Here is an 18,913-nt window from a genome sequence, read left to right as displayed (position 1 = left end):
AGGTATTCGTGGGATGAAGAGAGCGATGAGTCCTCACGACTGTAATATAAGTCGCTAATTGGGTACTCAGTTTGATGGTAAAGAAAGTAATTGCTCCAATTCTGATTGTGACTAATAGAATGTCAAAATGTGAAACGGCATGTGAGGGCGGAGCCGGTGTGGGGTTAATTCTTTGATGCCCAGAGTAATTCAGTCCGAATGGTAAGGATAAGGGCACTGGAGGGAGATATATCCCCTGAGTATATCCAATGGATATCCGGATCACGGTGTTTGGGTGGTATAGCAATTGCTATATGGTCATATTCATCCCACCGCTTAGTAGCAGACCGCTATGCAGAGTAAAAAGATACTGACCGTAGTGGATCACCTCCCACACCGGATGCTCAACGCTCCAAGGAGCAATTGGAGCAATTACTTTCTTTACCATCAAACTGAGTACCCAATTAGCGACTTATATTACAGCCGTGAGGACTCATCGCTCTCTTCATCCCACGAATACCTAATTACGGATTTATCCAGTTTGACACTCTTGATTAAGAGTTGGTTGCAAATGTAACATATTGGAGGTTTCCTTTTGCGTGCACGCAGCCCCCTTTCATTGTACCGTAGTATATACTAAATAGGGTTATGGGATCCCCACCCCCCAAGCAGCGCTGCTTATTTTAAATGGTTTTAGTAATTTTGGCATGGTGATAATAAATATTGCTTTTTAACTCAACCTGAATGGCCCTGGCTATCTAGTATTGTTCATTTTGCATTTAGAGGCTAAGTCCCATATTGGTGTGGGTAAATAAGTTTTGGGAGTATGTTACCTGCTTTATTAAAAAGTCTATTAAGTCAGATATTGTATTAAATCCACATTTTGCTTTATTGGGTCTGAAGGACTTTCATTAACAAATTTTTCAACTGAAATATTTGATTATTGCTGGTTAGTCCTGGCAGCTTCCCGGAAATCTATTTTCTTATGTTGGATTAGAGATGATTCTCCACAGTTGAAAGATGTATTTTTGTATTTATACAATTTATGTATCCAAGAGGTCATTAGATATAGAGTTGATGAATTATCTCAGAGGAATAGGATTGAACGTAGATGGTCTTTTTATATTGCAACTCTTGAAGATGCTAAAAGAAAATTCATTCACAAACTTATGGGGAAAGATGACTGAAAACTAGTTATACTATTTAAAGACTAAGCCCTTTCACAAAATGCATTGTTTATCTTATTTAAATCTTCTTGATTGAGTCTTCAATTTTATTTTGTAAAGCTTGAGCTATATGGAAAGTACAGGTCTATTTATATTTATATATTTATATTTGTATTTAAATTTGTATTTGTTTTAACATTTCTTGTTCTAATGTGTATGGTTTATATTGTACAAATTCTTTTTGAATTACATATACATGATTCTGCATAGCCATACGCTTGTGATTATCAAAAAGATATGTAAATTATTCATATTTTATTGCAAACTCAATAAAAAGAATTTGAAAAGAAAGTAAAAATTAAAGAACACCATGGGAGTATTAGAACTTTTAAATAGAGACTGCAACTGACACCACAGTCTCTGGACACTTCCATGAGGCCAAACATAGCCTTTGCCAGTTAAAATGAGCAGTTCTGGAAGAAGTCATAATACCCACAAGAGTAGGTTATAATAAAAGATTGCTTTCCCAAAGAGAAGTTCTTTTCATTAAAAAACTTGACTGTCTACAACCAAGACACAACAATAGTTAGGATATTGAAAGTTGTTTTTGTAATTCTGCAGTACAGTTCTCATGTGTTAATTGAATTTTCCCTTTCTTTTTTCAGAATTGGATTTATTGCTCTAGAATGGTGGATAGCACTATTTATAAAAACGGCTATGGTAAGATTGATTTGGGCACTTCCTATGTAGTCTCTGCTTAGGTCCATATTGTGTTTACAATGTGCTATTGCCAGTTTATGTTATTGATAGGCCTATAATTTCTTTTAGGCACTTTCTATAAATTTGGAGCTACTTGGTTATCCCACTATTTGTTACCTTGGGGGTGGGGAAGCAACTACTTCACTTCTTATTTGTACCTTTTAAATTGTTGTAATTGCATTGATGAATTACACATGACAAAGAGCATTGTGCTGGAAACATGTTATGACAAATAAAGCACCTAGTTCCTGCTTTGTTTCCTGTTTCTCTACCTTACGATCACCATAGATTGTGCCATCTTGAAGTCCTGTAGAAGTTCTGCAAGTTAGCCCTAGATGAGTTGCATCATTTGTTTGTGGGTGCACCTCAACCCATCATTATTTACTGTAGGTTGGCCATAAACATTTATAATATGTCTGGGTATTAAAGAAACATATCCCCAGACAAGCTCAATCTGTCTTCTTCTCCTGGTTAAACATTATTATTACATATTAACTGAGCCCCAGTATTGAAAGGGCTTGCGCCCTTTGCAGATTTTTCCTGTCAGACTCGGCCAGCTGAGGACAAAGGATTCATCATCCTGTGTATAAGATCAACTTCTGCACTCTTACCTGAGATCTTCTTGGTCTAAGCCAGAGTCATTGCAATGGCCAAAGTGCAGACATATGGACACTGAAATGCCCAAGTATACATTTTAGCACCGAAATCCACTCTATGTGTCTGCACCCAGGCCAACACCAGGTCCAGACTGGCAATCTATGGATTCTGGCAAATGCCAGAGGGGCTGCTGTAAGGTGCCATAGACTATTTATTCAGCTGGTGTGGGGCTGTTTTGGGGGCCTGTCTACACCTGAAATGCCAGAGCCTATTTTGAATCCCAGACCTGGTCAACACTGTAGCAGACAACACAGTAGATACTCAGTTCTGCTCTAAGTTGTGGAAAGCACTTTGTACAATTTTAGGACAAGACTCCAGTTTTGTTAAGCCCACTAGCTTCAGAATGGACCGTTCATGACTTTAGTGAAATTTCTTAGGTGCCACTGCTTCTTTAATCTATAGAAATATATCATGTTATAACTAAAGCAGTCACTGCAAAATAGATAGCAATGATCACTGAAGATAAAGAACACTTAAGGAACACCTCACATAAAAGACTTGTTTTTCCATGTATCACTATTCACTTGTTAAATACTGTATGCAGCAATATTTTTTTTTGGACAATAGTGGCAACCTGAGGTTGCTGAATATGCAGTCTCTAATATTTTTTTTAGCCCTGTGTGCTCTCTGTTTCCATGTGACTGTTTTGATATTGAAGAAAAATTTTAGTAATGTCAAAAATCTAAAGCAAATGTTGACAGGTAAATTCTATTATATGATTTTTTTGGGCAACTCCATTTATTTTGATTGAGAGAAAAAAATTTGAGCAATCGATCACCTGTCACTGTTGCCAGTGTGACCTGCTCCTGTTTAGTTTGTCTGTCTGTGAAACTTCTTACTGTGTACAAGATCATTGATCATTCCCTCAGGGGAATGGATGTAGGGGGGACTAAAGCTAGATTCAGAATGGATGCTATTATAATGTAAATGCATTTTAAAGATGGCTATACATACGATGCGCTTGTAGGGCGAGGTTGCCAAATGAGCAGATCTTCCACTGTTATGCCCAACTTGAAGTAGACAATATCAGGCTGATGCAATCATGTGGCCCTCAAGCCAAATCAGATGAGATCATAATTACAGTTATGCTACTAAAAAGGGTTTCACTAACTTTCTTTATTAAATTGTTTCGTAAAACTACAGTACACACAAGGGTAAAATTAATCGTAGAAGGGAGAAGAGAGGAAAGAACCTTGCTTTGTGACTGCAAATTGCCTTCAACGGTTAAAACCAACCCTCACCTCTGTAGACCATGTATTGATTCTTTCAGCGACCAACTTTTTCATTCACCATTCAGTTAGTGGAAGTATATAAAATTCCTCATCTTATACCGAAAACGTAAAGTACAGTGCTTAAATAAATACAACCAATAAAATATTGATTGTCGCTACACCGACTCTGTGTATATTTTATCGATTGTTGATTCTAAAAAAACTCTAATACTAATTAATTTAACAATTCCTAGTATTTATGTTAAAAAAAGAGAATTATAATTCATTGATATACTTTATAAAGTGCCTGTGCTCCACTAGTTGATAAAGGACCTCTTACATCAATTGTATCGTGGTAATTGAGGTAGTAATATAGAAAAGTGACTGGTGCTATTAATAAAAAAGTTGATTGAGTAGATTTAAAACAGTGCTACTCAGTTGCAAATTAACCCAACCACTCCTTGAGGATAAGAGAGGAATTGTGAGAAAAGATAGTTGGTGGAGTTGCTCCCAAGATTTCTAGTTATATTTTTCTAAGTCCCTAGGAGCACCACAAAGTGGGAGAAGGCAGAAACTGAAGGGCTGCGGTCTCGTTAGTTAGTCTTTTTTGTCTAAAAGAGAGGCTATTTAACCCTAAAAAACCGCAGACCATTCAGTTCATGGAGAGAAAACAGATTTAAGAAACAGTTAAGGAAGAGTTCCTATTCGTTTAAAAAGTGCAATTTTTGTTCACCAAAGTGAAGTAATTAAAAGAAGATCAAGAAGACTCTCAATCAAAAAGGTCGGATATACTGGTCAGTCGTTTAAAAGCAAATATCTTGTTGGTTGCTATGGGACGCTGGGAAAACTTAATGCTTTTCTTTGCATATGGGGGAATGTGCTTTGGTTTAAACCAGTTAACCATTGCATTTTCTACTGCAAAATGAAGATGTTTAATGTATCTTTTCAGTAATGTGTCTGTTACTTGTTGCAGACAGGCTTTTAATTCTATTAGGCCATGCTTTTGCAGCAGTTATTATAGACCTGAGCTAAGATGTCCAAATAAAAATCAGTTTGGAGAATGTATTTTAAGAAGTATTTACTCATTAAGAAATCTTTCTGAACATAACCTGCGAAAACTGTATTCTGACTTTACCTAATATTTCATTTTAAATCTTTAATGTAAATATAGCAAACTTGTGAAGATTTTATTTGCACATCCGGAGGATCACTTTTAAATAGAAGTTGTCATAAACATAATCCCACAGCTCCGTATAGAGGCACCACAAGTTATATCACCTTAGAGTCACAAAACTGCCTCTGTTGCTAATAGTACCTGTTGTTTTCATCTGTGATATAAGATGAAGTCTGTGCTGAAACATATGCCAAAAGGTTACCAGTTAGTGTTCTTCCCACCAAGAGGCTAGACTTGACAGATACAGATAAGCAGAATAAAGATTCTGCAAAATCTAGAATAAGTGAAAATAAAAAGGATTATCAGTATGACACATTCGCACATGCAGTGTGAGGAAGCAAATTAGGCAGCATTATGTTTTTAATAAAGCCTCACATACAGAAGAAATGTGAGGCACCTTGGGCCACCCCATCCTCATTTTTATTATCACTGCAGGGCAAGGGTTGTGAAATTCAAAAGAAACCAGCTAATTAAATGATTTAAAACGGACCTACCCACACATGCAAACACTTGTAAAATTGCGTAGAACACTTTACAGAGCACTTTTCCAATAAACCTACAGTATGCATATATTATGTACATTTTAATTTAGTTTTCATGTCAGTTTTGCACTGCTGATATTATGAGTTTGTAGTAGGAGTGACCCTTACTGTTCCAGCTGGCTGGACACAATGCTAGAAGCTTAAAGGAGAAGGAAAGGTTAAAACTAAGTAAGCCTTATCAGAAAGGTCCATCTAAATATACCAGTAAACCGCCAAAGTAATGTTGCTCTGAGTCCCCTGTCAAAAGAAACACTGCATTTCTTTCCTTCTTTTGTGTACACATGGGCTTCTGTATCAGACTTCCTGCCTTCAGCTTAAACCTCATTGCCCTGGGTGTGAGCATGCTCAGTTTGTTCCTCTCCCCCCACCCCTCCCTTCTTCTACTGTAATCTGAGCCCAGAGCAGGGAGAGACTCAGGCAGGAAGTGATGTCACACCACATTAATACTGCAGTTCCTATCCTAAACAAACAGAGAGTTTCTTGAGCTTTTTACTCAGGTATGGTAAAACATTCTACATAATAAATATAGCATTCTAGCTTGCACTATTGCAGCTAATCTATTGGCAATAAAATGCCTCCGTAGCTTTCCTTCTCCTTTAAGTTACTAATACAGTAGACATCTCTTGCAGCTTCTCTTTTTAGTTTTAGTTTTTTTAGTTTATTTAACTGAGCAGAGAAGCAGCAGGAGATGCATACTGCTGTATTATTAACTTGAGTTTTTAATGTCATGGCAGTCTGGCATGCTGGCCAGAAAGAACAGCTGGAGGCACTAAAGAAAGAATGCAAATATTATTTTAAAAAATATATTTGAAGGCCAATTTAAATCATGCTGTCTCCTTGCAGTAATTTTTAAGACTAAGGCTCTGTGGCACGCTAGTTAATGGGGAACTATCACCAAAAAATTTAAATTTTTAGCACATTGCCTAGAAGATGTATTAGAGCTCACTCTATTAAAATCACCAGACATCATGTCTCTCTACATGCATGATTTGTGCAAAAGGCAGTTATTTTGTTAGATTTTGTTTGTACTGGAATCAATTATTTGAGTGAGCTCTAATACATCTGCCAGGAAAAGGGACCCCCCCCCCTATAAGATATATTGGTATATTGGATCTCACTGTCTGACACCCAGCTGCTGCAAGAAGACAGACTGAATAGAAACAGATGCTTAGAGAGGAATAATGAAGATAAACTTGAATATTTCAGAAACAATGCAGAATATTTAACTGATTGTATTTAAAAAGTTACTTATTTCAGCATGATGAAGCTTGTGTTAAATTTTCATTTTTGAGATAGTTTCCCTTTAAGGACAGAGGTTAATGTTTTATGGCTGTAGCATAAAATACTGTATTGTTAAAGTAGAATACAGCAAATACCGCAAAATAATTTTTGGTAAGATTACTTTTTTACCAAATATATTTAAATTATACTTTGGCCTGGTATACATTTTGACATCTACCCTCTTGCTTCCCACAGGGGCTTGGTTTCACATATTGATTGTCCGAGTATCCCATATTTTCAAAATGTATAAGCTGGAAAGCTCTGCATTAATAAACTGTAAAACATTTTTGAGAGTTTTCATAAAACATTTGAAAGCTCTCTGTTAATGCTTGTAGTACAAGCTAACTAAACATAAATGGATAATGGTACAGGTATGGGATCGTTATCTGGAAAACTGTTATCCAGAAAGCTCCGAATTATAGGAAGGCCATCTTCATTTTAAGCAATTGGTAAAAACGACTTCCTTTATCTCTGTAATAATAAAACAATACTTTGTACTTGATCCTAACCAAGCTACATGAATCCATATTTGTGCAAAAAAAAAATATTTTTAGCAGACCTAAGGTATGGAGGTCTAAATTATGGAAATATCTATATTCTGTAAAGCTCCAAGCATTCTAGATAGATCATATACCTATATATTGCATTGTATGCATCTTTCTTACCAGAGCCCACAAGCCCCCAATGGATTCCTCTATAGCAGCTACAAAACAAACAAAGTGATACTAAATAACTTTTATAGGGCATTTGCTTTCTACAGAATGACAGGACACAATTGTAAGATGGGTGAAATAAATAATTGTCTCCTACCTCGGTGGCAGTAACAAAATAAGTTAGATAAAATGGTAATTTGAGAAAATGGAATAGGAAATTGATCCAAAGGGCAACTATACTTATCCACCAATCATTGAATAGACCTCCTCTTGAGTATGGAGTATAGTCCACAAAAAAGATATGGGACTTGGAAAAAATGTGGAAAAACCAGCAAAGGATTGTTATACCTCAGCCCAGTTAATACAATGCTGTTGGATATATTTCTATTCTACCAATCCTGAATGGGGTAGGGAGATGGGGTGTATATAATGTCAGCATAAAATCTTTGTACTTCCACTTGGATCTACCATATACCGTTGCCTGAATCTTGCTTATCTTGTGTTGTGTCATGTTATCAGCTGTTTTCTTTCTTATATGTCGTCAGTAAAATTAACCTTAAAAATGTAAAAATAGTAAAAGTAGGGCTGCCAAAGTGCTCAATAATTGGAAAAGCCTGCAAAATTTGGCTTGTAAAGAACAACAAAAAATAGAAAGAAATTCAAGTTCAACTTACAGTATCTGATAAACTTTAGCATTTAACTTACACCTATTAATAAGGTAATGGCTCATTCAACTATGGATGGTGGGAAGATTGACTCTACTGCCAAGTATGTGTTATTAAGGCCTATTTCTGGTGATCCAATTTGATTTTAATCAGTATTAACTTTAAAAAGTCATGTTCCAGTCATTTCAGTCTTTCCAAAGAAAGGTGCTTATGCTGATGGAATTAATCAAATCTACAAAACATAATTTATAACAATTATGGAGATATTAGTAGGCAACCTGGCTAATTCAATTTAATTAGTCCCTTAATTGGGTAATTCACAATAACTATGGACAGTTTGCCCTTGTGCACTGGAAACTTGCTGCTAAATATGCCATCCAAGTCTGCAATTTCTAAATTACAATCAATATTTCACATTGGATTATGTGGCCTAAACCAGACTGATTTGATTCATCAGGCTAATGGTGAAGATAGTTTTGCTGACTAATCCATGCTATTTTCTAGTTGTGGTTAGCATGTTACTGCTGCCAAGAACTTATTATTATTGGTTATGATCAAAAGCAAGCCTATGTGACATCCAAGCAATCCGTCATTCTAACAGAATTACATCAAGCAGCTTTCATGTCATAAAACATGATGTATGAGAATTAATGTGTTCAAAATATTTAAAAACTCAGAATTTTTCAAGAGCTCTAATAGATATACATTATGTGAGCGTAGAAGGGGGTGGTAATTTAAATTTCTCCTTTATAACAGCTCTTGACCAGTTACACTGCAAACCTCTGGGCTTTCACAAACTGATATAGGAAAGGTTTTGTTGCTGCTGGACTGTACCTCTCAACATATATAAATACCTAAACTATATCTGTATAGTATACCTGGAAGTATTGGGCACCAGTGATTCTTAATCAATATTTAACTGAAAAGATGGTTTATTAACCCACAGCAACTTGAATAAGGTACTTATTCACAGTGATGGGTGAATCTGTTCTGTTTTGCTTCACAGAAAAAATTGCAAAACAGCAATAAATTTGTGAAACACATTGAATAGGCAACACATTTTCCATGTGCAATAATGTTTTACATGCTCAACTTTTTTTCTCACTCCAAAAAAGTCAATTGGCGTTTTTCTTGCGCCGATTTGTCTCTGAGACTCTTTATCCAAATGCATTGAAGTCAATGGGCGTTTATTCTTATAGCAACTTTTCTGTTTCTGCTGAAAATTTTTGTTGCCGATTAGTGAAAAAAATTCACAGATGGCAAAATGCAGAATTTTGTTGCAAATCCACGCCTGCCAAAATAATGTGTTCAGCACTATTTATTAAAGGGATACTGTCATGGGAAAAAACATTTTTTCAAAATGAATCAGTTAATAGTGCTGCTCCAACAGAATTCTACACTGAAATCCATTTCTCAAAAGAGCAAACAGATTTTTTTATATTCAATTTTGAAATCTCACATGGGGCTAGACATTTTGTCAATTTCCCAGCTGCCCCTGGTCATGTGACTTGTGCCTGCACTTTAGGAGAGAAATGCTTTTTGGCAGGCTGCTGTTTTTCCTACTCAATGTAACTGAATGTGTCTCAGTGGGACATGGGTTTTTACTATTGAGTGTTGTTCTTATATCTACCAGGCAGCTGTTATCTTGTGTTAGGGAGCTGCTATCTGGTTACCTTCCCATTGTTCTTTTGTTTGGCTGCTGGGGGAAAAAGGGAGGGGGGTGATATCACTCCAACTTGCAGTACAGCAGTAAAGAGTGATTGACGTTTATCAGAGCACCAGTCACATGACTTGGGGCAGCTGGGAAATTGACAATATGTCTAGCCCCGTGTCAAATTTCAAAATGGAATATAAAAAAATCTGTTTGCTCTTCTGAGAAATGGATTTCAGTGCAAAATTCTGCTGGAGCAGCACTATTAACTGATTCATTTTGAAAAAATTTTTTTTCCCATGACAGTATCCCTTTAAGTACAACAGAGGCAAAGCCTATGTGAGGGCATAGTGGTATAGCAAGAATAATCTGTTTCATGCACTATAGCCTGTAGGTGATAGTAAGGATGAAAGGAAAGGTCTCTTTTAAGGTGATAAGTTGCTGAGAGTACACAATTTTTTGAGAATCAATATATTTCGGGGGGTTTTCCATTGTGTCTTTTAAGGTGATAAGTTGCTGAGAGTACACAATTTTTTGAGTCTCACAAATAGACACTTTCCATCTCTGGTTCTTACACTTAGGTAGGTGTCCTCAGGAAGTACTAACTCTACACTACTTTTTCTCTTTCTAGGCCGGCTGTTTATCTTACAATCCCTTAACAATGTACCATGATGCAGCTGAATACAACTACCCTTAGTTGGTGCATGGTGCCCCTGCTCCCTAGCTTCACTAAACTTGGTGGTCACCTTAAGACATAGGTGTCGGAACCGGGGGGCCACAGGGTTCGCAGCCCTCCCAGAAATTTCCTCCACCACTGTTGACTTGTACATTCTCTTTTAACTACTTTTTCTCTTTCTAGGACGGCCTGTTTATCTTACAATCCCCTAACAATGTACCATGATGCAACTGAATACAACTACCCTTAGCTTGTGCATGGTGCCCCTGCTCCCCAGCTTCACAAAGTTTGGTGGTCACCTTCAGGGCCGCCATTAGAAATCACGGGGCCCCGTACAACAACATTTTTGGGGCCCCGCTCACACTGACGACCAAGCTCCACCCCATATGCCGCCCACTCCACATCGCAGTTAAAAGACCACACAGACATCAGCGCTAAAAAAATAACCCCCCCACACAAGTTATAAAAAGCTATTGATAGTCAGGGCCCCCTTATAAAAAATTGTGGCCCCCCCAAAAAAAAAAATTTTACATTTTTTTTTTAAAAAAAAAAAACATTGGTGGCAGGGACCCCCTTATAAGTTAAAAAAAACTTGGGGCCCCAACAAAAAAAAAACCCAAAACATTGGTGGCAGGGGCCCCCTTATAAGTTAAAAACAAATTGGGGCCCCAAAAAAATTTTTAAAAAACATTTTTTTGGAAAAAAAAGTGGCAGGGGCCCCCTTACAAGTTAAAAAAAATTGGGGCCCCAAAAAAAAATTAAAAAAAAAATTAAAAAAAAAAACATTGGTGGCAAGGGGCCCCTTACAAGTTAAAAAAAAATTGGGGCCCCAAAAAATATGTTTTACAAAAAGATTGGTGGCAGGGGCCTATAGAATATTAAAATAATACATTGGTGGCCAGGGGATTAAAAAAAAAATACACAAACTGGTGTTCAGTAGAATTGAACTCATGGCTTCAGTACTTCAACTTTGCCTCCTTTTGTGACTTCGGGTCTTTGCGCCGCTTCAGGACTTCACTAAGTTTGGTGGTCACCTTCAGGGCCGCCATTATAAATCACGGGGCCCCGTACAACAAAATTTTTGGGGCCCCGCTCACACTGACGACCAAGCTCCACCCCATATGCCGCCCACTCCACATCGCAGTTAAAAGACCACACAGACATCAGCGGTAAAAAAATAACCCCCCCCCCACACAAGTTATAAAAAACATTGGTGGCAGGGGCCCCCTTATAAGTTAAAAAAAACTTGGGGCCCCAACAAAAAAAAAATGTTAAAAAAAAACCAAAACATTGTTGGCAGGGGCCCCCTTATAAGTTAAAAACAAATTGGGGCCCCAAAAAAAAAATTTAAAAAAATTTTTTTTTTGAAAAAAAAGTGGCAGGGGCCCCCTTACAAGTTAAAAAAAATTGGGGCCCCAAAAAAAATTAAAAAAATTAAAAAAAAAAACATTGGTGGCAAGGGCCCCTTACAAGTTAAAAAAAAATTGGGGCCCCAAAAAAAATGTTTTACAAAAAGATTGGTGGCAGGGGCCTATAGAATATTAAAATAATACATTGGTGGCCAGTGGATTAAAAAAAAAAAAAAATACACAAACTGGTGTTCAGTAGAATTAAACTCATGGCTTCAGTACTTCAACTTCGCCTCCTTTCGTGACTTCGGGTCTTTGCGCCGCTTCAGGACTTCGGCTGTTTTTGTGACTTCGGGTCTTTTCAGCGCTTCGGGACTTCGGCTTTTTTCGTGACTTCGGGTCTTTTCGGCGTATCGGCTTCGGCTTTTCGGCACTTCCGCATTCGGCAACGCAGAGGGAGGACGTACGGCTCGGGCGCTCGTAAGGGGGGCCCGGATCTTCAAAAAATGCAGAGCTGCCGGGCCCCCCTTCATGCCCGGGCCTGGTACGCTTGTCCCCCCTGTCCTACCCTGATGGCGGTCCTGGTCACCTTAATACATAGGTGTCGGAACCGGGGGGCCACAGGGTTCGTGTCCCTCCCAGAAATTTCCTCCTCCACTGCTGACTTGTACATTCTCTTTTAACTGTTCTTTTTTACCTTTTTTTATTGTGCTGTACCACCCCTGCTTCCACCGACCCCAGGTGCTCCCATGGAATTTCCACTGTGTTCATCTTGCTTTTAGTTCTAGGGTATTATACATGGAATTGCAACTATGTTCATCTGCTAAATGTTTTTGTGAGTTATAAATAAAAATTGCATCAGTGGCTTTTTTCTGAGAATGATTTTTCGAAGATTAGATTTGTGGTTTGAAAGACTAAAAATAGTTGCTTAGCTATCTATATATTCAATGTTTCTCCAGTGGGCATGGTCTAAATTCTATAGGAACGGAGTCAGGAAGAAATGTTTTGAAGCTAATTGGAGAAGCTTTTTATTCTCCTTCCTTTGTATCAGCTAGAATTTAGACAGGTTTTACTTTGGCCAAAAGGCTAGACTTGTCTTTTTTCAACCTACATTACTATGTAAAATACTGTATAATTATGATGCTGATGCAGTGGGATTGGAGAATTTGTACAACTGTCCCATTATATTATAACATTACTGTCTAACTAGCAGAAAAGGGATCCATGTAGTGAGAGATATTAGAATTTTTCCCATTACTAGTGCAGTCACTACATGGCTTTCCCTACTACAGGTTAGACAATGCTCCAGGCCTACAGTTCCTCATACCTTGCATTTTGACAGAGCAATAGAGTGAGGCAGTGCATGGGGAGCTGCTAGAACTTAAAATAGACTTGGAGTGCCTGTGCTCCCTGATCCTTACTATATAATGTATTATTGTACTTATACCCACTTTGTTTTATTATATAGTGTGCTTGGCCTGGCAGTATTCTCTATGGGGCAAATTTACCAAAGGGCGAAGTGACAAACGCGGGCGAAAATTCACCAGCGTGACGTCATTTGGGTACTTCGCCGATTTACTAATGGTCACTGGCTGGTACTTCACTCCCTAACGCCTGGCGAATTTGCGTTCTGGCGAACGGACGTAACTACGCAAATTCACTAAGATGCTGATTTTACTGAACATTTCCTCTTGCGCAAGACTTGCCTTCGCCACCTCAGACCAGGCGAAGTGCAATAGAATAGATAGGAGTTCCTAAAAAAACAGAATTTTTTTTTCTAAGTGCCAAAAAAGCGCTATCGGCTTCCCCCCTACATTTCCTAACATATGGCACATAAACTATACACTGGGCTCATGTGTAGGGCAATATAACAACTTTATTTTATTTTATTAAGGTTTCCCGGGCTTGTGTAGTGTAATGTATTTGCTGCAACATATACGTCCATTGAACTTTAACTTCTCGCCATATTCAAATTAAGCAACGCTAGTGCAACTTTGCTTCGCTTGGCCCAGTAACGCTGGTGCAACTTCACCAGTGTTCGGCGCCCTGGATGCAACTTCGGATTTTAGTGAATTAGAGTTATCCTGGCGAATCTACGTCTGGTGAAGTGTTGCACTGTGAGCGAAGCCGTCGCTGGAGAATTTTCGGAGGTTAGTGAATTTGCCCATATATCTTACTGTTTGTGCCATTGTCCATTGGTGTGCCAGTGACCTCTGCTTCTTACTATATAATGTTCTTTATAGTGCTTGTGGTGCCTTCTCTACATTATGTTCTTGGGAGATCAGTATCTACTGCTCCTTTGTATGTCTTTTGAGTACCTCACAGTCTCTGCATGTAATGTACTTTAAGTGCAAGAATATTTTCCCCCTTTTCCCGATCATGTGCTTGTAGTGCAGCATTCACAGCTCTCAGTTAAAATTGTACATGTGGTGTTAATATCCCCTTCCTGCAGTGCCAGACTGGAAAGTGGGTGGAGTCCAAAGGGAGTGGCCAAAAGGGGTGTGACCAAAACGTTTTCCCGGTGCGCAACGCGCGCCGCCAATACCTTTTTTCTTCGCTCCCCTGCCAAAACCATCTTCTGCTGCCTATGCCTTAAGATTTAAAGTGCCTGGGGTCGTAATCTCCAGGTTTCCAACACACCCACTCCTGTTGGAGCATTATTATTATTAACATGTATTTATATAGCGCCAACATATTGCGTAGCACTGTAAAGTAAATGTGATTATACAACTACATCACATGAATTACATACATAGAATATATGGAGTAACAAACATCACAATCAATACAGGTACAAAAAGGTGAGGAAGGCCCTATGCATAGGCATACAGTCTAAAGGGAAGGGAGTAATACACAAGGTGTGGGAGTGGGCAAGATCGAATTAAGTGGGTGAGAAATGTGGTATTGCGTTTGGTAGTTAAGCAGAGTGAGGGTAGGCTTCTCGAAAGAAGTGCGTTTTCAGAGATTTCTTGAAAGTAGAAAGGTTGGGAGAAAGTCGGACAGACCGTGGGAGAGCGTTCCAGAGGAGGGGTGCAGCCCTTGCAAAGTCTTGAATGCGAGCATGTGAGGAGGTAATGAGAGAAGAGTTGAGTAGCAGGTCAGTAGAGGAGCGTAGTAAGCGAGTGGGTGAGTATATAGAGATGAGTTTAGAGATGTAGGGTGGGGCAGAGTTATGAAGTGCTTTGAAAGTCAGTGTCATTAATTTGAATTTGATTCTGAAAGGTAACGGAAGCCAGTGCAGGGATTGACAGAATGGCGAGGCAGAGGAGGAGCGGTTGCTGAGGTGTATGAGCCTCGCAGCAGTGTTCATTATGGACTGGAGAGGTGACAGTCTCTGGAGGGGGAGGCCAATTAAAAGAGAGTTACAGTAGTCTAGACGCGATATGATGAGAGAGTGAATAAGAATTTTGGCAGCGTCTTGGGTGATAAATGATCGTATTTTGGATATGTTCCTTAGGTGGAAGTGACAAGATTTAATAAGTGACTGGATATGAGGAGTGAATGACAGGGCAGAATCTAGGATAACCCCAAGGCACCGGGCCTGGGGAGAGGGGGTGATAGTGGAATTGTTAACTATGATGGATACTTCGGGGATGCTACTGGTGTTAGTTGGAGGAAAGAGAACCATTTCAGTTTTAGAGAGGTTTAATTTAAGGTAGCGTTGTGACATCCAGGTAGAGATAGCGGACAGGCAGGAGGAGACGCGAGTTAGGAGTTCTGGGTTGAGATCAGGAGATGAGAGATAGATCTGAGTATCGTCAGCATAGAGGTGGTAGTGGAAACCATAAGAATTTATTAATTTGCCAAGGGAGGAAGTATAGAGGGAGAATAGTAATGGTCCCAGGACAGAGCCTTGGGGAACTCCAACAGAAAGAGGTAGGGGAGAAGATGCTACTCCATTGTAGGAGACACTGAAGGAACGATTGGTGATGTAAGAAGAGAACCAAGACAGGGCTGTGTCACGAAGGCCAAGTGACTGGAGGGACTGGAGGAGGAGAGGGTGATCTACAGTGTCAAATGCGGCTGAGAGGTCAAGCAGTATTAGTAGTGAGAAGTGATTGTTGGCTTTAGCGGTTAAAAGGTCATTAGTCAGTCGAGTCAGGGCAGTTTCCGTGGAGTGTTGTGGCTTAAAACCAGATTGTAGGGGGTCCAGCAGGTTATTGTCAGAGAGGAATGAGGTAAGTCGGTTGTAGACTAGGCGCTCAAGTAGTTTAGAGATGAAAGGTAGCAGAGAGATAGGTCGGAGGTTGTCAAGATTGGAGGGATCAAGAGAGGGTTTTTCAGGATGGGGGTGACAAGAGCATGTTTTAGTTGAGAAGGAAACAGTCCAGTTGAGAGGGAAAGATTAAATAGGTGAGTTAAGGCTTTGATTAGACACGGATTGGTATTGCGGAGAAGTTTTGAGGGAATTGGATCAAGCGGGCAGGTGGTAAGGTGAGAAGAGGCCAGAAGCTTTGAGACTTCCTCATCAGTGACAGGGGTGAAGGAGCACAGGAGGGACTGGGGAGTGTGGAGGGAGGGTGGTGGAAGTCTAGGGGGGTTGAGTAGTGTAATGTCCCTTCTGATAGTGTCAATTTTGTTTTTGAAGTGCTCAGCAATATCTTGAGCAGAGACAGATGTGCATGGAGGGGGTGGAGAAGGGGAAAGGAGAGTGTTAAAGGTGGAGAAAAGTTGTGCTGGTTTTTTAGAAAGGGAGTTAATGAGTGAAGTAAAGTATGTTTGTTTGGCTTGGAAGAGGCTGGTGTTAAAGGAGCGCAGGGCAGATTTGTAGCATGAGCTACTTGCTCTCTCCCTATATATATATATATATATATATATATATATATATATATATATATATATATATATATATATATATATATATATATATTTCCTTGAGAAAGGTCCTTGTGTGGGACTGAAACGTTGGATTAATAAACCTTTTTTATTTTCATCCTCAAATAGTTTTTTCTTCAAATCCTGTGAGTGCCATCACCTCCTACCTGCTATGTAATTATTTGCATGAGCACCCCGGTATTATCTCTGATCAGGGAGTGCGGCCCATATTTGCTGCTTTATATATATATATATATATATATATATATATATATATATATATATATATATTAGAGCAAAAAACCCGCACTCACAGGACTTTTTGAAGGTGCAAAATCAAAAAAATGATGTTTATTTCAACGTTTCGGCTATTCACTTAAGCCGTCATCAGGAATATACATTTATATATATATAAATGTTCAAAAAGTACCTGCACTTAATCCCTTCTGATTTGTGGTGAGTGCTGGGTCAAGTTATGACATACAATCTTCAGAATGGACCTGCACTCCAAATAGTTCAATCAAAGTGAATTTTGTTGAATCATCACTCACATTGGGGCCTTTATCAAGGATAAAAAATGTAGGCCGAAACGTTGGACACGTGAGTGATGATTCAACAAAATTCACTTTGATTGAACTATTTGGAGTGGGGGTCCATTCTGAAGATTATATATATATATATACTTAGAACAGGAATCATTCACAAAACCCATTTGCCAGCTGGGAATAGGTTTCAGGCCAAGGACTTTCTGAACGCAAAGTTAAACCTTTGGGTCCCCTTCAAGACAATCGGGGGAATGTAATAAAAATCGCTAATGGAAAAACTATTCGCAATGCGAAAAGTTATGCCTTTGCACGAACTAATTTTGCTTTGTGCGAATTTAATATAGCTTTTGCGACCCGGAAACTGTTTAGCGACCACTTCTGACAGTGAAAGACCGTTTGCAAATTTTATAGTTTGCGCCAATGCGCAGTCAATGTAATAAAACTTCTTACTGAAAAAGTCGTTATGTTTGCTCCAAAAGATTACGATACCTTCAAGCACTTCTTATGAGTGCGCAATTAAAATTCGCAATGGGCAATTAAAATTCGCAATGCAATAACAGTTTAAGGAACAATATTACATTGCGAGATGTGGATTTTTAGTCTTATTGGTGCGAATTGTTTTGCTCTTTGCGACTTTTTTTTTTTTTTTAAATATTTTTATTTATAAAGTTGTCAAAGAATAAACTTCAGTTTAAAGTAACATATCGCAGGAGAACATGTTATTGATCACAACATAATATTTCCAGTTCAGAGCGAGCAATAAGCAATGAGCAAGGAGCAGAGATCTAATACAAGTATCTTGACTGTACGACTCAGCAGTATTTGGGGTATCAATTCACTTCTTAGTAGTTTACATCGTACAGTTAATATAGAAACCAGAGGCAGGATCTCCTGTGAGCAATACATAAACACACTGGGGAGTCATTCAACTAACTTGGGAAGTATTTAAGTTATAGCCAAACAGGCTACTGTATCAGGTAACGGGGAAAAGGAAAAAAAAAAAAAAAAAAAAAAAAAAAGGGGGGGGATGAATCTCAGGGTGGTACCAATGCCCCCTGATTAATGAGTATAAGGGGGTTGAAATAGTGGAATACACATATCACATTCTCAGGACCATGTCGTACATATTAAAGGGTCGTTACACTCCAGGGAGTGGCGTCACCAAACCTGTAGGATATCCAGGGCTGCCAAATTTTCATAACCTTAGAGTAATGTTCAGTGGCTAAACTTGTAAGTCTCTCATTAATGAAAATCCAGTCCATTTTCCCTTTAAATATAGCAAAGTCAATGCTGGGTGACTTCCATGACCTAGCGATGGTTTGTCTAGCAGCAAGGAAAATGTGGTTTAGCAATTTGAGCTGCAAAGATGGAACTCCATTAGGGGGAACACATAGGAGGGCTTCAGAAGGGGACTTTATTAAGTTGAGTTGCAAAACAGAAAAAATCATATTATAGACCCGAGTCCAGAATCTGGTCACCCTAGGGCAAGACCACCAAATGTGGAACATGGTACCCGAGGACGAGCAGCCTCTGAAGCAATTATCAGATGTATTTCTGTAAATTCTAGCCAGCCTCACTGGAGTCAAATACCATCTAAAGAGGACTTTGTAGCCTGCTTCTGATATTATGGTGTTCCTGGAACTGTGTTTTAGATTGTCCCAGGCTTTCACCCAGTCTTCTTCTGGGAGGACTAAGTTTAGTTCCTTATGCCACATCTTAATGTAGTTTAAGTCCGTGAGGCTGGCTGGAGAAATCATATTACGGTAGAGAAGAGAAACCGCTTTGAGAGT

This window comes from Xenopus laevis, chromosome 2S, assembly GCF_017654675.1.
Source record: "Xenopus laevis strain J_2021 chromosome 2S, Xenopus_laevis_v10.1, whole genome shotgun sequence".
NCBI classification, from domain to species: domain Eukaryota; kingdom Metazoa; phylum Chordata; class Amphibia; order Anura; family Pipidae; genus Xenopus; species Xenopus laevis.
This window is presented reverse-complemented; position numbering follows the sequence as displayed.